The 11,315-nt window shown below is 52.5% G+C and overlaps 1 pseudogene; it reads left to right on the top strand.

The window, feature by feature from the left end:
- The first annotated feature begins 915 nt into the window (after nucleotides 1-915).
- On the top strand, nucleotides 916-1,792 carry LOC128104329 (40S ribosomal protein S6-like; annotated as a pseudogene).
- The last annotated feature ends 9,523 nt before the right edge of the window (nucleotides 1,793-11,315 follow it).

Below are 11,315 nucleotides of genomic sequence, written 5' to 3'. Positions count from 1 at the left end.
AAAAAAAGAAAAGAAAGTTCCAGGACTGTTACACAGAGAAACCCGGCCTCGAAAAACAAAAACAAGAACAAAATAAAACAAACCCCGCCAAAAAAGAAGAGAAGGAAGGAAGAAGAATGAAAAGACAAGAAACTTGTGGGTTGGAGCGGTAGCCGGTGGGTACAGGGCATACCTAACACGCACAAAGCCCTAGGTTTAATCCCTGGCACCACAGAAGCCAAGCACGGGGGGCAAAAATGCCTGTGATTCCAGCACTTGGGAGTGGAGGCAGGAGGATCAGAAGTTCAAGGAGCCTTGGACACATGGGACTCAATCAAGAAATGGGGGGAGGGGAGAGAAGGAAAGGGGTACTTTCTCACAGAGCACTCTCTTCCCTGTGTTGCCAGGCTCAATTAGGCTCAGGAAATAAGATCCAGGACAGTCAGAGTGGACATCTGTTTTATTGGAGGGGGGGGTGTGGGCGCGTGCGTGTGTGTGTGTGTGTGTGTGTGTGTGTGTGTGTGTGTGTGTGTGTGTGTGTGTGTATGTAGAGTGTCACAGCACCACAGTAGCACTGTTAGGACTTCTGACTCCCTGTTCTGTGCTCTCTCTGTAGCTATGACTTAATAACTGTTTCTGCTTGCCTGTCTGTCTGGTTCCTTACCATCCATCAAACCTCCTGCCTCCTCCAGGGAGCCTTCCTGACTGCTGGCACAAAGCCATGTCCCCTCGTACAACTTATAGATGACAGTAACCAATCGATTACTGGGGAATAGGCACAGCAATCCTGTCTCTCCTTTTACAGATTTGGAACAGAAAAGGAATAGCCAAGGTCACAGACACTGGTGGTGACACATGGAGTCCAGGCCTCCTCTTCAAAAGTTCCTGCACTTGGCTCTTTTTCTCGGCACCTCCCAGGCAGTCAGCTGTGTCAAGATGGAGCTGAATGTCTCCTTCCTAGGTCCCGGCTGTCAGGACGATGAACACAAACTTTATACTTTCTATGAGAAGTGCATGGCCACAGAAGTAGCTGCTGATGCTCTGGGTGAAACGTGGAAGGGTTCTGTGGTCCGAATCAGTGGTGGAAATGACAAACAAGGTTTCCGCGTGAAACAAGGTGTCTTGACCGTGGCAGAGTGAGACTGCTGTGGAGTAAGGGCCCCTTTTGTTATGGACCAAGGAAGCCACCCATTCACTCTGTGTGTGCACTGTGGATGCCAATCTGAGTGTTTTCAACTTGGTTATTGTTTTTAAAAAGGAGGTGGGGTAGGGTAGGGGAAAGAATGTTCCTGGACTGACAGAAACTATTGTGCCTCAGTGGTTGGGGCCCCAGTGGAATCCGAAGATGATGTCCACCAATATGTTGTCAGAAAGCCTGTAAACAAAGAAGGTAAGAAAGCCCAGGACCAAAGCACCCAAGATTCAGCATCCTGTTACTGCATGTGTCCTGTGACACAAACGCCAATGTTATGCTCTGAAGAAACAACACATGAAGAAAAACAAGGAGGGGCTGGAGAGATGGCTCAGAGGTTAAGAGCACTGGCTGCTCTTCCAGAGGTCCTGAGCTCAATTCCCAGCAACCACAGGATGGCTCACAACCATCTGTAATGAGATCTGGCACCCTCTTCTGTGTACCTAATAAATAAATAAATCTTAAAAAAAGAAAGAAAGAAAAACAAGGAGAAGGCTGCAGAATATGCTAAATTTCTGGCTGAGAGAGTGATGGAAGCCAAAGAAAACCGCCAAGAACAGATTGCCAGGAGACAGGCTGCCCGCACTGAGAGTTTCTGCCTCTGAGTCCAGTCAAAAATAAGTCTTTAAGAGGAACAAATAGCTGGGTGTGGTAGTACACGCCTTTAATCCCAGCACTTGAGGCAGAGGCAAGAGGATCTCTGAGTTCAAGGCCAGCCTAGTCTACAAAGTGACTAGGGCAACCAGAGCTACATAGAGAAACTTTGTCTCAAAAAAACAAGAGAGAGAGAGAGAGAGAGAGAGAGAGAGAGAGAGAGAGAGAGAGCTGGACATATACTTTTAATCCCAGCACTCAGGAGGCAGAGCCAGGCGGATCTCTGTGAGTTCAAGGCCAGCCTGGTCTACAGAGCAAGATCCAGGACAGGCACCAAAACTACACAGAGAAACCCTGCCTCAAAGAACAGAAAAAGCAAAACAAGAAAAAAGAAAGAAAGAAAGAAAGAAAGAAAGAAAGAAAGAAAGAAAGAAAGAAAGAAAGAAAGAAAGAAAGGAAAAATAATCAGGCCTTGGGGAAAAAAAATCCTCCTGCATTTGGCCCTTTATGGGCATTCTCTCTTCCTGGATAGGGAAGTACCCCTAGGTCCTTCCCGGAAGTCTTAAACAGTTCACATGGCTTCCATTCTGGATCTGTGTCAGCTGCCCTGCCCTGGGGACACTGGCCTCTCTGGCCTCCACTTACTCCTCTGCAGACTGGACTCAGCTTGGGTGCCCTGCACTTGTCCCACAAGTCTTTGGGATAACCAGCAAGCGAGAGACACCACAAGCCCCGGCAGTGCACACTGGAGACCTTGCGCAGAATTTGGGTTCCCTGCAGGTGGACGGTTCTGTGAGCGGAGGAGCCCGTCTGAGGACTAGGCCAGGGAGCTATGCTCTCTGCTGCGAGGCAGAGGCAGGAGAGCTGGGCCAGCACCAAGTACCCTGAAGCAAGTGGCTTCCTTCCCCTCTCTTGTTTCCAGGCCATGGTGGTGCTGCACCAGCCCAAAGCTGCTGGGCCCAGGCTTCCTCCTATGGGTCCACCCCTTCCCCACTTGCATCTTGTAGGCTGGCCCTGAACTAGAGCTCGAGCCCTGTTTGACCTTTGGAGGGAAACTTGGTGTGGTTTGAGAAGGACAAGGTACCTCCTCAGCCAACAGGGCAGAAAGGACATGACAGGCATTCCTGGCAGGCCTTGGGAGCGAGATGCTAGCCTGCTCCTCCAGCCCTCAGGTTGGAACAGCACCGCTGGGCCTTGGTGGAAATGTGCTTCTAATTACAGTGTGGATGTGACCGGCGAGATCCCCGGGGAGGGGACGTTAACCAGCTCCTGCCACAGTGGTGGTGATGACGCTGACCCTGGCAGATGCTGAGGGATGGATGGGAAGAAAAGGCTGGGCAGGGGCAAGGCCTTCTTCAGAGGACTGAGGTACAGATGGGACATGTGTAGGCTCTAAGAGAGGTGGCCTCCAGAGGATGCCAGGCCTGCCAGTCAGGCCCCAGGGTGAAGAAAGGTTGGCGACTCTGGCTCCTGACCTTGGACGAGCCCCTAGTTTCAAGGCCTCAGCAGCTCAGCTCTCTGACCCCCCCAGTAGAGACTACATGGGGCCCTTTGGGGGCGGGGAGGGCATGCATAATGAAGACTGTTTATAGGTGAAGGATGTTTAGCATAGAACAGTGATTCTCAACCTGGGGGTTGCGACCCCAGGGTCAAATGACCCTTTCACAGGGGTCACCACTGGAAAACACAGATATTTACATTATAATTCATAACAGGAGTGAAAGTACAGTTATGAGGAAGCAATGAAAATAATTTTATGGTTGGGGGCCACCACAATATGAGGAACTGAATGAAAGGGTCTCAGCGTTAGGAAGGTTAAAACCACGGACCTAGAGCCTTTCTTTATACAGTGTACAAAGAAAACAGTGGCGTCCTGGGGCAAGCCTCAAGTACTCATACTGTTGATTCTATTATTTTGAAAGAAACTTGCATTTTGAAGCAATATCTTTTTTTTTTTTTTTTTTTTTTGGTTTTTCGAGACAGGGTTTCTCTGTGTAGCTTTGCGCCTTTTCCTGGAACTCACTTGGTAGCCCAGGCTGGCCTCGAACTCACAGAGATCCGCCTGGCTCTGCCTCCCGAGTGCTGGGATTAAAGGCGTGCGCCACCACCGCCCGGCTTTGAAGCAATATCTTATTCATTATCTTTGTCACATTTTAGTCTCTAGGACTGAGGCTGGAGTGGCTGTGTGCTTACCTAGCACATACACTGCTCTAAGTCCTGTTCCCAGCAACCCCCACCCACCCACAATCAATCATCAATCCATAGTACACAGAGTTTTTTTAAAGCCACTAATGGCCCTTTGCTGGTTGTTAACGTGTCAGGGGTGGGATTTAAGACCAAAGAGTTGATCTGAACATTCTTAGGGTGCCTCAGATTTTGGGGCTCAGACTGATCCTCACTTTGTCAGCCTGTGAGTAGCTTCCCTCCTCCAAATGAGGGCAGCATGGACATTGACTAGGTGACAGAAGATGGCTCTGACCCCCAGAGGCCACCTAGCCGTGTCCCAAGTAGTATCCCACCGAGACACAACAGAAAATTAAGAGTCTAGGACATGAGCCCCGTTGGCTCCAGCCTGGTTTTGGCCGGCCAGTGGTTTCTAAAATGTGTTCACTAGGAGTAGAAATGATTTTATATACATTTTTAAATGTACATAGAAATGTAAAGGAAAAACTTCAAACCCAATTGCTCGGAGTTACCACACTCAAGTCACTGGGAAGCGTCTTTTCCGGTCCTGGCCCTGTGTGTGGAGGGCATGCATACTGAGTGACCGGGCACTTGTTGAATTCAGCCTCTTGAAGCTGCTGAGAGGGGACAAGTGGAGCCAGCCCTGCTGCACGACACAGCTGTGGTGAGGCTGACAAGCATCATGGCCCTTGATACGTCTTGGGTGTCTGGTGTGTTGGGTGAAGGCTTGCTGTGGAGACAGGGACGAGACTCTCTCAGAGACCCTGGACCACTCTCCAGAATTCTGATGCCAGCCTGCCTGTGGTCAAGTCCCACCCCAGCCTCTTACTAGTTGCTAACCTGGGAGTATGTTTCTTAATCTCGCTGGGTCTTAGTTTCCTCATTTGCAAGCCAATGGTAATAACAGCCCCAGCCCCAGCCCCAGCCCTAGCCCCCAGGGAAGCCTAGGAGTATAGGAGGAGCTCAGAGGCATTCATGAGGAGGCCCACTCCTTGACGACCTCCTATAGTGAGAGGATTTGGGGCTGATGGGAAAGAGCCTGATCCTCATGGGTAGCTCAAGGGCACAGATGCTCCTGCAGCTTTCTTTCTTTCTTTCTTTCTTTCTTTCTTTCTTTCTTTCTTTCTTTCTTTCTTTCTTTCTTTCTTTCTTTCTTTCTTTCTTTTCTTTCTTTCTTTCTTCCTTCCTTCCTTCCTTCCTTCCTTCCTTCCTTCCTTCCTTCCTTCCTTCCTTCCTTCCTTCCTTTCTTTCTTTCTCTTCTTTTTTTTCAAGACAGGGTTTCTCTGTATGGTTTTGGTGCATGTCCTGGAACTCTCTCTGTAGACCAGGCTGGTCTCGAACTCACAGAGATCCGCCTACCTCTGGGATTAAAGGCGTGCGCCACCACCGCCTGGCTCCTGCAGCTTTCTTACCCTGCTCTTGGGCTCCTGCAGGGCTAGGGTTGGCCTTCCTCCTCTGCTGCCCTTTTGCCAGGGCCACTCCGGGATAGGCAAGCAGAGGCAGAATGGCCTAGAAGTCCACACTTCGACCCCTTAGCTTTGTTCTTTAGCAGTGAGGATGAAGGAGGGAAAAGGAGGGTCTTGAAGGGATCAGGAAGAAAAAGGGGAGGGAGATTGTTGAATGTCTTAGAGTCAAGGGTCACATCCACTTACCCATCACATGGCAGGTAGGAACACCGAGGCCCAGAGGACTTCTTCCCAAGGTTTCCAGTGTCAGGCTGGGTGACCGGCCTAGGTCCTCTTTGTACCAGTTCACCTTTCAAGTAAGGTTGAGCAGTCTCTGGAGGCAGACCGTGGGGGCGCGGGTGTAGGGAGGGATCCTGGTGCCTCCTCAGACACTGTCAGGTATACACTGTCGCCAAGCCACTCACCTCTCCCTATGCCTCTGTTTTTCCTTCCCCAAAAATGATTATAAAAGCTCTCTTGGAGCTGAGGATGTAGCGCAGTTGTTAGAGTGCTTGGTAGAGTTGTGTGAAGCCCTGGGTTCAGTCTCCAGCACCTCATAAACCAGCATGGTGGGCCAGGCCTGGAATCCCAGCACTCATGGATCTCTGACTTCAAGGCCAGCCTGGTCTACATACAGAGTGAGTTCCAGGACAGCCAGGGCTACCCAGAGAAACTGTCTCAGAAAACCAAACAAACACGGGAGGTAGGAGGATCAGAAGTTCTAGGTCATCCTTGGCTGCATATGGAGCTTAAGGCCAGCCTGAGATACATGAGACCCTGTCTCAAAAAAAACCATAATAATAACTTTAAAATGAGATAGAGAGGTGTTGCACTCTGGGATTGTGGCCACTGGGGGCTCTGGCTAGTAAGCCCCAAAGCTGGTCAGGAGCTAGGGATGGGTCACAGTAGTCCTCCTATGTGCTAGCAGCCCTGCTCTTCAGGGAAGCCGTTGTTAGCTACATTTCTTTTTCTAATTCATTATTGTTGTTGTTGTTGTGATTGTGCGTGTATATGATGTACCCGTTCGGGGCACATATGTCATAGAGTGCATACAGAGGTCAGAGGGCAGCTTGGCGGCGTCAGTTCTCTCCCTCCATCTTCGTGTGGGTTCCTGGGATCGAATTCAGGTCTCCAGGTTTGCACAGTAAGCACCTTTACCTGGTGAGCCATCTTCCTGAAGGGGATGCAGAAGTTCAGAGTCGCCTGCCCAGATTCCAACCTCAGGCTGCCAGGCTCTGGAGAGCCCATCTTTGTTTGCTGGGCCTGTACCCCTCTGCACAGGCAAGACCTAGAGGGGGTCTCGCTGGGCCCAGGCTCTTTGATACCTGTGCTCTGGGGGCAAGGGAGAGCCGGGCAGTCCCCCCCCCCCAGGGCAGAAGTGCCCTCCCCTAGCTCTCCTGGGCCTCTTTTTTGTTGTTTCTTTACTCAGAGCCCTGCTATCTCCCTCAGAGCCTGACGCCTAGCTCTTCCTGTTTAGAATTAGACTCTGGACTTTCCTTCGGGGGCGGTTACACGTTTGTTTTGTGTTTTGTGTTTTTCCCCAGCCCCTTTCCCTGGCAGTTTAGGTCACTCAGGCTCAGAAGCAGTCCTGGCCCCAGAGCCCACCCCCTGACGCCCACCTGAAGGAGCAGGAGGGTCCTCTCTGCTGAGACCCTAGTTGGCATGAGAACAGGAGGATGGCATCACATTGCCGGCATGAACACTCGGGGTCCACTAGTTTGTCCTGAGCCCCTCCTCACCCCGTGACTCCTCCAGTACCACACCAAGCTGAGAGTCCCTGGTTCCCTACAGCACTCATGTGTAAGCCCAGACACCCCAGGAAGGAGATTCATCTACACAGCAAGAGAGAGAGAGAGAGAGAGAGAGAGAGAGAGAGAGAGAGAGAGAGAGAGAGAGACTCCAGTGGAACCCTGCCTGGCTGAGATGTGCTGCTGTGGGGGAGGGAGCCCCAGTTGAGCTAGGAGCCGGGAGCCCTGGGCTTCTGCTTGGCTGTCCAGTCCATGCTGTGTTAATCCATTCTGGCTTGATAACCTGTGATTCTAGGTCCTTATTTGATACTCTTGGGGACCCCAGGTGGGTGACTTTGTAGAGACACAAAGAATTGGAAAGGGAGCCCCAGGTGAGGTACGTTCAGGTTCACTCCCAGGTCTAGTCCCAGCCCCACCTCTTCCAAAAAGCATCTTTGGCCTCCCAGGGATGTACTCTGAGCCTGCCCCTCCCCGTCTCGCCCCCCAAAAATGCAGGGAAGGCCTAAGCTTGGAGTGCAGCTCTGGGAGGGCCCTGGCCCCTCTGGCCTCACAGCTTTCTGGCTTCAGATAGTCTCTGAAGGTCTCTGTCTGATGTGAGAGGACCAGGCACCAAGAAGCTGTCCCATGTATGCTATGTCTAAGGCTCTGTCCCTGTCCCCAGGGTAAAGACATGTGAGGTTCCCCGTGGCTATGAGCTCCTGCCAGGTAGGCTCTGGGGCTCACCCATCCTGACCTGGCCTAAGGGTGTTGACTGAGAAAAAAAATCTGCATTAGTAAAATGAGGTCTGAGGTCCCTTGTGAGCCTCACTTGGATGACCTCTCTACTCTGTCTGTGACGGCGGAGCACAGGCACAAACATCCAGCACCTTGCCCCTGCCTTGGGCACAGCCTGCTGCCTGCCTGCCCTTTGGTGGGAACTGGCAGGCCGAAGTGAGCCTGGCTCCTTGTGGCCCTTAGCGGGGCTTCTGTTCCTCCCCCTCAACTCATTTCTGAGGTTGGGGGCATCTGGGAAGAGCAGTCTTTGAGGCAGGTCCCTGGAGATGGCGGTCAGTGTGTGGGCAGCAGCCAGCATGCCTGAAAACCTCAGACTGGGCCTGGCAGGCTGGCGGGAGCCTGGGCTGGAAGAGGCCATGCCCACAGCCTCTGAGGCTCCCCTCTGGGGCCCAGTGAGATGAGGCTCATATCCTGCTCTAAGGACCACACGGCTCACATAGGTGGCAGAGGCCATGGGAAGTCTCACCTGCAGACCCCCAGACCTCCCAGGCCCCCATTCATCCCACAGGGGCCCCAGAGAAAGGCAGGAGCCCCTCACCCTGAGCCCAGAAGCACCCCAGAGACTGGGAAAGCTGGCTGTTCTAACTGGCTGGAGGGCGAGAGGAGTCTGGAATTTGGAACCAGAGAGCCAGTTCCTAGCCTGGCTTTGCTTCCAACTGGCTATGGAACTCTGGCCCCAGCCCAGACCCCCAAGACCACTATACCCACAGCATGTTGTGAGGAGACATTGGTGCAGCAGCCGGCTTGGGAACCAGGACGAGCACAGTGTCTGCTGACCCACAGCGCCTCCAGCATCCTGCCGCCAGCTCTGCAGGCTGCCCAGCCTGCCAGGGCAGCTGAGGCCCCGTGGAGCCGATGGAATCAGGGCCCTTCCCTTCTTTGTGTGCGGACGCTTCCTTCCCTTCACAGAGAGCGCTTGTTGCCGCTTTATCAGGCCCTGGGGAAAGCCGGGGCCAGCCAGGCTCCCAGCTCAGAGCCCCTGGGAGGCCGCCAGCCGGGAGGGAGCAGACATCCAGGCTCAGTCTCCAGCCAGTGGTGACTGGTGGCTGGGCCATCCCCTCCCTGCCCCTGACCCCAGCAGCTCCAGCCTGTCGGCCTGGCCCAGGAAGCCAGCCCTTCCCTGGCATGTCCTGGGGCCTCACAGCCTGTCTGTCATCGGGGTCCCTGGAGACAAGTGCCTGGGAGAGCTCTGCCCCCAGCTCAGGGCTTCTTCCCTATTAGAACATAACCTTGGCCTTCTTCAAGATCAATGGTGAAGCAAGGGATCTGTGGCCTGAAAGTGGATGTGCGTCTAGGCCCATGGTACCCTAGGTTTACGTATTTGAACAGTAGTGAAGATGGGGTCCATGCCACTGCTGGTCTGAAGGCCAAGGGGAGAAGGCAGGCGCTCACCCAGCCTACCGCATGACCTCTCAAAAGTTAATAGGGAAGACCTATGAGAAAAAAAAAAGCCTTCAATCAAGGGGCTGGGGAGACGGCTCAGTGGGTAAAGCTCCTGCCTGGAGTTTGATCCCCCAGAACCCCCACAAAAAATCCTGGGCTTGGCGGCATCTACCCATAACCCCAGCACTGGAGTGGCAGAGAGAGAGAGGAGCTTGCTGGCCAGACAGTCTTGCAGAATCTGTGAGCTCCAGGTTCAGTGAGAGACTCTGTCACGGAGAACAAGATGGAGAGAGAGAGAGAGGAAGACACCCAGTGTTGACCTCTGACCTCCACATGTGCTCTCACATGTGTCCATGTAACACATAATGCAAGCGCACAGACATCTTAAACTGTAGATGTACATAGGTGTACGCAGACACAAGGTGCGTCTCTGATCTTAGAATTCTGAAGTGGGGACAATTAGGGAAAATTCTCTCAGCTGCTGTGGGGAGAAACCAGTGTGGGATGGGGGTGGGGTGGGGGGCATGATGACGACAGGAGTCATGATGTTGGTCTGCCAGGCACAGGCTGAGCTGAGCTGGTTGTGCCTGTCTCTGTAAAACATTTGTTCACTCACTCAAGACCCCAACGCTTTCCTGACATCTAGGTGCAAGTTGGTCCCAGACCCTGATGCGCAGCCAGGACAGGACAAAAGGCTTGGGAATGGGACACACCTGCACAGCCTTGTGAGCCGGTGTGGTTGGTGGCAGACTTGCTAGGGAAAAAGGGATGTGTGAGCTGGGCTCTGATGCATGAATCAAAGTTCTCCTGTGGAAAAAAAGCAGGATGAAGTACCACACAGAGGAAACTAGCTGAGCAAGAAGAAGACCCCACCCCCCACCCCCGAAACTCATAGTTTTCTCATGGGAGGCAGAAACACAGTTTTGGAGGCATAGGTATAGGACAGAAGTCAGGTCCCCTTCTCCTGCATAAGTAATGCCAAGTCGTATTGGACTCTACCTGGTGTCAGTGTCCTCTTCTGTAACAGGAGATGTCTGGGGAAGTCAATGCCTTTAGCCCTTCCTATGCCTATCCTTTGACCTCAATAGTCTCCATGTTCCTCAGACCCCTGGCCTTTGTTCATGTAGGATTTGTGTGTGTGTGTGTGTGCTATGCCAAGACTCACCTCTGTAGGACAATCTGGAAAGCCCACCCTTGCGCAGATGCCCAGGGCTAGGCTCTGGCAGCACTATGGAAATCGGCACCGAGTCAGCACCTGGGTGACCAGAGAACACAGATGGATGGCTCTGCTTAACCCTGAATCCCCAGCATGTCAAAGAACTCCTGGTATCCATACTGTCCTGGGAATCTGTGGATGAATGGATGGGTGGATGGGTGGGTGGATGAAAGGAGAGGCAGCTAGTAAATAACTACCCTAAAAGTCAGTGGCCCATTGGTTTCTCTGTTGCCGGTATCTGGAAGGTGGTGTGATGTACCTGTGTAAGTATCTAATGGGGGCATGGCTGGGTGAAGTGTGGGGCTGCTTATGGGCTTGGCTGGGCCTCTGCTGCGTACAGCAGACTTTTTCTGGGGAAGCTCTTACGAGACTGGGAGAAGTGGTTCTGGAGGTTGGCAGTGGCCTAGGCCAACTTCCTGGCCCTCTGACTGGTCAGGGGCCAGGGCACAGGAATGGACCAGTTAATGCTGGCCCATTGGCAAGCCTGGCCATCCAACAGATCACTTCTAACTGCCATAGTGCCTAGATGCACATGGGGAAACTGAGGCCTTTGGGAAAGAAGGCCTTGACCCAGATCTGATCCTTGGCATGCTGGAAGGGTGGAAGGTCATTCAGGTCCAATTCTATGAATGATTGTTTGTTCTTTGTAGGTAGACTGGAAAACTGGAGGGGAACCAAATCCGGGGCCTCTGTGAGAGTAGTGAGTGTGTTCTTAACTGCTGAGCCATCTCCAGCCCCGAATGTTCTGTCATTTAAAAACATCTGTATTCTCTTTTCCTTCAAAGCCCGTAAGATTGCTA

This window comes from Peromyscus californicus, unplaced genomic scaffold, assembly GCF_007827085.1.
Source record: "Peromyscus californicus insignis strain IS unplaced genomic scaffold, ASM782708v3 Scaffold_11__1_contigs__length_118956290, whole genome shotgun sequence".
Lineage (NCBI taxonomy): Eukaryota > Metazoa > Chordata > Mammalia > Rodentia > Cricetidae > Peromyscus > Peromyscus californicus.
The sequence above is the reverse complement of the archived record's forward strand: the minus strand, read 5'-3'. Positions and strand labels throughout refer to the sequence as shown.